Source organism: Pyrus communis, chromosome 14 (genome assembly GCF_041283825.1).
Source record: "Pyrus communis isolate YQ-2024b chromosome 14, ASM4128382v1, whole genome shotgun sequence".
Classification (NCBI taxonomy): Eukaryota; Viridiplantae; Streptophyta; class Magnoliopsida; order Rosales; family Rosaceae; genus Pyrus; species Pyrus communis.
The window spans coordinates 20,898,697-20,906,332 of NC_142578.1; the positions used below are offsets into that span (position 1 = coordinate 20,898,697).

A 7,636-nucleotide genomic window follows, 5' to 3' on the forward strand; every position below is an offset into this window, starting at 1 on the left:
CTTAATTTTAAAACTATTTTTTCTTTTATTTTTTTATTTATAAAGCATTTTAATATCCACCGTTGATCTCAGATCGAACGGTGGATATTAAATAAGACTTTTTTATTTTTTTTGACCGTTGAGATCGAACGGTCCAAATTAAGTAACCATTGAGATCTAACGGACCGTGGGAAGCCACGTGGCTTCCCAACGGTCACTGACAAAGTTTTTTTTTTCTTTTGATTTTGTGTCAGCGACGCGCCCCCACGCGCCTGACACAAAAAAAATTTAATATTGCCTGACGCTAGGCTGACGTCAACGCTGACGTCACATGGCCTCAGACTCTCGGGCTGACAATTCTCCATGGGCCTGGAGCTCGGGCCTCCACCTGCGCTCAGGCTAGCCCATGCTGGAGCTGATCCACCGGCCCTCGGGCCCTTGTTCTGTCCACTGTCCCCCGAGCTATAGCCCTGGGCTTGCTCTTAAGGAAAGTAATTTGAAATTTTGGTCCTATTTTTTTTTTTTTATTCAAATGTTTAGTTGTAGAAATTTTAAATTAGTTTGTGTTCTTATGTGTAGGGTTCCAGGTGCTTGAGGTTCCTTTCTCTCTCTCTCACTTTTTTTTATTCAATTCATGATCGAATTTCATTTGTATGAATGGTGGATCTATTGCTTTCGACAAATTGTGCACTTTGTTTACTTCGATTAATTTTTTGTGGTTTGATTTGGTGAATTTTTGAGAAAATCCAAGTTCAATCCCGTTCTGTTTGCAGCATGCCAGCGATGATTTAAAACATTTGACGGTGGACAATCAATTGGAAATAGATTCAAATGGGAAGTTTTCGCAAGGGACGCATGTAAGTGGGGTTATGCCTGGTGCTGATGGAGAATGCTTTTTGGAATTCCATTAAGGGAAATTTTGGGTTTTATTGAAGAAATTTTAAACCCAGAAAGCTTGGGTTTCCTGGTGAGTTCTCTGACATTTTTGGTTAGGGTTTAGTTCTCGGGTTCTCTTTTCGTTGTTCAAATTTTTATGATTTTAATTTTAAAAATCTGGGTTAAAGAAATTTTTGTGAGTTAATTCATGACATTGTATGTAAGTATAGCTTATTCTATTCTCTTTCTATTGAGGTATGAATTTGCTTGGAAATGTTTATATGCAGGTGGACTATGCTATTTGAGAAACTATGGTATTCATATGTTTTGTAATTATTTTCATTTTATTTTGGATTTGTTCAAGTTCCAGTTTGCACAATTGTAAGATGTTTATCTAATTCCAAGTATCTAATTGGTTTTGTACCAATATATAGTACTCAAACGCTCTCAACGAATACCTGCTTTCTCCCTCTCTCTCATGATAATTGATGCGGAGACCCAGAGAAGGTGAGAATCTAGACTTCCCAAACTTGGCCTCCCTTCTCGGCTGTGGAGTATCAACCGGTACACTTGAAAATCCCAAACTATGTTGAAATATTGAGAAATGCAGAGTAAACAAAAGAGAAAAGGAATTTTAGAGAGAGTGATATAATAGTTGCTCTGTAATTGTATGAATGAATTAACTATTCAATAGAGAGAGAGTTAACAATTTATACAACAACTAATCACCTTGCTTTGCTCTCATGGCACATACTTAACAGACTAACAAACACTAACAATCTCTAAACTGATCTGCTGAGCTGGACCGTTAACCTCTGTTTATGTCCCAGCCACTCATCTTTCGGCTCTTACCACTATTTGCAAAATCTAGAGTTGCAGAAACCCCATTCTTAATGAATATTATTTTTTGTTGATAATTAATTGATGATTAATCTAATCCATTATTATTATTTTATCGCCAAATACTTTGAATATTCATTAGCAAAAGATATAGGGTTAACTATTTAATGAATACAATTTTGATGGTTGATTGCATTTCGTCAGTTATAAATATGGTGAATCCATTATTCTATACTAGCTGAATAATCATAATGCTTTGGCCACTTATCTTGAATTCTGTTCAAATTGATGAAGTCGCATGTTTCTTAAATGGAAACCTGTGTTCTTTGAATTTGGCTTTTACAATTGAAGTCAAATTGACTCTGGCTTCAGCGACATTTGTAAATCCCGTGTTCTGAAAATTACTTTACACACCGTGACCTGCATTTCTAACTGTTTACTGGTCTATACTTTAGAGATAGTGTATATCATTTTACTTTTTGTTGTGCATGTGACTGTGATCTTGAATATTTGATATTCTTTGAGATTTTCAGCATTCAGGTTTTGAAAATTCTGAACTTTATTCTTTTGTTTTTCTACCTGTTTTATCAAGAATTGAGCCATGGTCCTTTAAACAACATTTGGGGCAAGCTGTTTTTATCCCTGCTGGATGCCCTTTTCAAGTCAGGAATCTTCAGGTAGTTTTCTTTGTAGCTAAATTAATATTTTTGAAGTACCAACTCCGGGTTATTTAATGAAAATGTGAACGGTTTAGATTGATTAGACAAGTAATTTTTTAAAGCATCTAATTGTACTTGCATCTGTATTAGTTTTATTTCTTGATCGTTCAAGGACGTCACGTAGCAAAAGTTAAGTCATCTAATACTACAACGTACATACACTACAGAAAGAAGCTATCTTAATATTGGATGACTTAATATTCTCTATTGTTTATTTTTGAGTTTTCATTAACCCTGTATTTAAAAAAATGGTTATTTTTGAGTTTTGTAGGCCGTCACATTTATCAATTGTCAAATGTGATGCAAAAACTAATCCAAAAGCTTTTAAAAAATTTACTGTTTGATAATTTCCTTTCCGAAATTCTAATTATGTTTATACTTTTGTCAGTCGTTGCATTTTTTGTAAGTACTCCAAATTCACATTGTATTTCAATAAATTTTAAACGCTTTGTCTTATTTTATTTTCCATTATTTTGCAAGAAACCAAAGCCTTTCCATGCTCGAGAGTTAACGTGTGCTTAAGAATTAATTTGTTTTGTTTGATCATTATGTTATAATACTATATGTGGTTGCAAATTTGAAAAATGTAGGGAGATAGATCAATTATGAACAAATTAGCATGGTTCATCCTAATGCTATATAAGTTAGGTTGCTAATTTGTTTTCTCATTTCTTCATTGGTGATTTGTGTTTTTAGTGACTTTCCATTCGTGGGTAATAAGTTTTTGTCAAGAGTTAATGTATTCAGTTCTTTTTCTTTTTAATTTCTGTTATGTGTGGTTCTGTGTCATGTGATTAGAGGTTCCAAAAGAGAAACATTACTTCTTTTATTTGGTCAAAGGAGGGGGGAGGAAGTTCTGTTCAATTTTGGTTTATCCAATGGCTTAGGAAGAAATTATGTCACTATTGATATTGCAGGTGGACATCTTGCAGAAATTACAAGGTATGCTACAATATATACTTCTTTGGTAGATTTGATTCAAATTGATAGATTTCGGTAAGAAAGAAACTTTTATCTTTTCTTTCAATTAAGGACTCTTGGGACTCCAAATTTGTAAAAGATGTCAATATTAGAACAATGGCAATAGAACCGCTAATCCATATGATTGTAAACAGATTTCAACTAACAGATTTCAACATATATCTAAATACTATTGTAGATCATATGTATTTAGAACTTTTCACATGTTTTATACAGTTTTAAAATCCGCAGCATCGCGCGGGCAGTTTTGCTAGTATTCTTCTAAAGAACATTCCTTTCTAATTTAAAATGCTCAAACAACATGAACAAATTTAATCGACATAATCATTTTGACACTTCAAGAATCATGGCATAATGTGGATAATTATTTACTATTGGTAGTTTATTTTTAAAACAAAATTAAAATTAACCTAATAAAGCACAAAACGTTTCTTTAATTTCAGCAAATATAAAAACGTCTAAACTATATCCCATTAGATTCAACACCCTGAGACGAGTTCAATGGTATAAACAATATCCCCGTATACCTAGCGGTACTAGTGTACTCGCCTAGGCCAAGAGTGGAAGAGAACAAACCATTATTCATCTTCTTCCTCATGAAATCTAGAATTTCCAAATTTTGTGTTTGTAAACACGAAAAATTCCTGAAACAAGAAACAAGAATACCGTGTACAAAATATATTTTATGTTTAATGATTTTGGGGTTACAATCTCTTTGTAATTTGATCCTCTGATTCTATCTTCGTAGGGTGTAGGTTTGTGGATGAGCTGTTGATCCAAAGGGCCGTCGGGGCTTGATCTAGGGATGAACAATTGATGAACGGATCTTCGAGGGCTTTTGAGCTTGATCTTGAAGACTGGGTGTATGGATTTCTTCAAGGGGCCGTCGGGGCTTGATCTTGAGGGTTGATGGATGAGCGGATCTTCAAGGGCTTTTGGGCCTAATCTTGAAGACTGAGTGTATGGATTTCTTCAAGAGGCCGTCGGGGCTTGATCTTGAGGGTTGATGGATGAGCGGATCTTCAAGGGCTTTTGGGCCTAATCTTGAAGACTGATTGGATGTGTGGATTTGTTGAGGTTGTTGATCCAAAGGGCCGTTGGGGCTTGATCTTAGGACGAACGGATGATGAACACTTTCTTCAAGGGGCCGTCGGGGCTTGATCTTGAGTCGGCGGAAGTTCTTCAAGGGCCGTTGGGGCTTGACCTTGAAGGAGGGTTTGACGAAGAACGAAGAGTGTTTTCTTGATCCTTCGGGATTTTGCTTGAGAGCTTTAGAGTTTCAAGGCTTCAAGGTTTTGGTGTGATGTAAATTCCCTTCTTTCTTTCTCTTCTTCCTTTTTCTTTTCTTCTTCAAATGAATGCCTTGGCTTCCTATTTATAGAATTCCAAAACTTGATTTTTGGATTTAAATAATCAGATGAAATAAATCATTTCTGCCAGGTATTGACACGTGTCCTATTTGATGACTTTTCCAATTTATTTCGATTTTTCGTTGAGTCACACGCTACATGTAAAATTTATGTGACACGTGAGTGTTGAAATTTTAATTATTGGTCAACATTCATTTCACCGAAATTTTGATGTCTACAGTGTTCTCATGAAGCCTATATATCAATGTTTTAAAACGCGGTTTGGGCGGCCGTCTAGGTGCTGGGCGTCGGGCCGCCGCTGCGATTATTTCAAAAGCGTTCAAGAAATCGGCATGGGTATTAGGCGGAGCCTAGGCAGCCGACTAGGCGGGCTTGGTGCCGGGCTAAGCGGCCTCCGTAACGGTTTTGTTAAAATTTTCCGTCTCACTACACCACGATGGTGACGAAAGAGAAATTGAGAGAGTGTGAGGGAAGAGCAAACGTGAGATAAATATGTAGAATGAATTAGAATAACAGTGCAATTGCAAGAAACAAATGAGAACTTTGACCTGGAAGCCCAGATTTCTTCCCCGGAGAGGATTTCTTTGCTGTGCTTAAGGAAATTGACTGGACTCATGATTAGGTTTTGGAAAATTATATAGAGCAAGAAGATGGAAATTAGGCGGAGAGGAATCAGGCGGAGCAATTGAAGAAAAAAAAGGAGAATTTGCAGATGAAAAATGGAAAAAAGAAGAAGAAGAAGAAGAAGAAGAGGGAACCGAAAGAAGACGAAGAGGATGAGGAAAAGGAAAAAAATAAAATAGAACATAAGATTTCAGTTTTCAAGGCGTCAAAATGGACTCCTTGGTTTGGGAGTCTCTGATTGTCTTGGTTGATGTGAGGCATGGATCTTGGCTGATGTGAGGCATGTGAAGTTGGGAACTAGGGTTGGAGGGAAGGGGTCACACCACTCACGTGGTGCTTTATGAAATGGCAAAGGATGCATATGCACCTTTTCAAAAAAAATTTATCATGAACCACCTAACCGGATTTTTACTTTTAATCTTTAAAAATTAGATATAGTCATATAAAATGTCTTAAGTTATATGGTATATATGCTTAATATGTGTTTAAATTCTAGACTTGCTAGATATTTTATTTGCATTTTATCATTCTTTTATTATTTTATTTATGTATTTCATACAAGTATAATTTTTTGTAAGTGTCAATATGCACTTATTTACAAGATATACAAGAAATTTACTTAAATCCGCCTAGACCACCTAGGTGCCCACCTAGACCCTGCCAAGCCGCCTAGGCGCTAGGCGCTAGCCCGCCGCCCGACTATCGCCTAGCGTTTTTTAGAACCTTGCTATATATAGAAGCCATAACTTTGTCAATATGCATATTTTATGTCGTTAGAAAGCTCAAATTACTGTCTACAATTAAGTCTTCTTGGGTGAATTCCAAAAACAACTCTAAGTGCACGAAAAAGGCTCGCAAAAACCTTGAAAAATTCGTTTTTCATGCTAATCCTAGACTAAAGTTTCAATTCTCTCTAACCGCTTGGTTTTTCTTTACCAAATTTTAAACATAATTTCAAATGAATGTAAATAACATATCCTAAGCATTAAAACCCATAAAAAACAAGCATGCCAAAAACGAAATTTTAAAAGCAAGCATCCATGGTTTTTCAACACTCCTAACATGGCATATTCATAAATATCTCATGTAATCGTGCCAGGATTGTGTGATGAGTGGCTCTGATACCAAAGTTGGAAGAACGTACATACCTTTGTGTGGAAGCTTGAATCTCAACATGCTCCTACAAACACGAACAAGTACTTTGTTCTTCCGTGCACATCTAAAACCTCGAAGGTTTGGGTTGGCTATGGTATGTTGAGTTGCCCCTTGGTATTCGCCTCCCAAGACTTGGGGAAAATAGTGATAGCCCTAGAGAACTAACTAGAATATGTGAACTTTATGGAAAAGCCTTGTGTTTCTCTCACACTAGTTTCTCTTTTCCCCTAAGCCTCCTTATATACCTTTAGGAAGAGGATGATACAATGAATGAAATGCCATTCACATTCCAAACTAAAATAGCTTTAGACATTCATCTAATTACTACATTAGTAATTAGGATGTTAAAATCCTCATGTGGATGGACTCTTCACCTTATGTAGAATTTATCATATTAGATCAATCTTACAATGGCAATCAAGATTGTAATAGGACAAGAACTCATCAATGTGATTAGTGCGTAAGCACCTCAATTAAGGTTAGATACGAGTTTGAATGATAAATTTTGGGAAGACCTTGGAGACTTGGTGCAAGGAATCGCTCAGACGGAGAAGGTATTTATAAGAGGAGATTTAAATGGACATCTGAGCTAGGGGACAAGCAACTATGGAGGTTTTCATGGTGGTCATGGTTCTGGAGAAAAAAACAATGATGGGGAAGCCATCTTGGATTTTTCAATGGCATACGATTTCTTCTTAGCCAACACCTTCTTTAAGAAGAGAGAAAAACATATGATAACCTACAAGAGTGGGTCTTTAAAAACACAAATATATTTTCATCTAATGAGGAAAGGGGATCGTATAACTTGTAAGGATTGCAAAGTTATACCAGTAGAGAGTTTGGCTAATCAACATCGCTTGTTGGTGATGAATGTACATATCAATAGAGAGGAAAAAAGAACAAGACCTTAAAGTGCCCAAGGACTAGATGGTGGAATCTAAAAGGAGAAAAACAAGTCATTTTCAAAGAGAAAGTAATCACCCAATGTGTTTGGGATATAGAAGGGGAAGCTAGCCAAATGTGGGATTCCATGGCTAGTTGTATCCGAAAAGTAGCAAAATGGATATTAGGAAAGTCCAAGGGTTTTGCTCC

General features: G+C 36.2%; 1 long non-coding RNA gene across 3 annotated transcripts; it reads left to right on the forward strand.

The window, feature by feature from the left end:
- Positions 1 to 460: 460 nt before the first annotated feature.
- LOC148691372 (uncharacterized) lies at positions 461 to 3,576 on the forward strand. Of its 3 annotated transcripts, none has more exons than XR_015955473.1 (3): positions 461 to 575; positions 753 to 946; positions 1,143 to 3,576. It is a non-coding gene; the product is annotated as an uncharacterized LOC148691372 (long non-coding RNA). The 3 variants fall into 3 exon arrangements; XR_015955474.1 differs by lacking the exon at positions 461 to 575 and having other exon boundaries at positions 586 to 946; positions 1,143 to 2,372; positions 3,332 to 3,576; XR_015955472.1 differs by lacking the exon at positions 461 to 575 and having other exon boundaries at positions 586 to 946.
- The last annotated feature ends 4,060 nt before the right edge of the window (positions 3,577 to 7,636 follow it).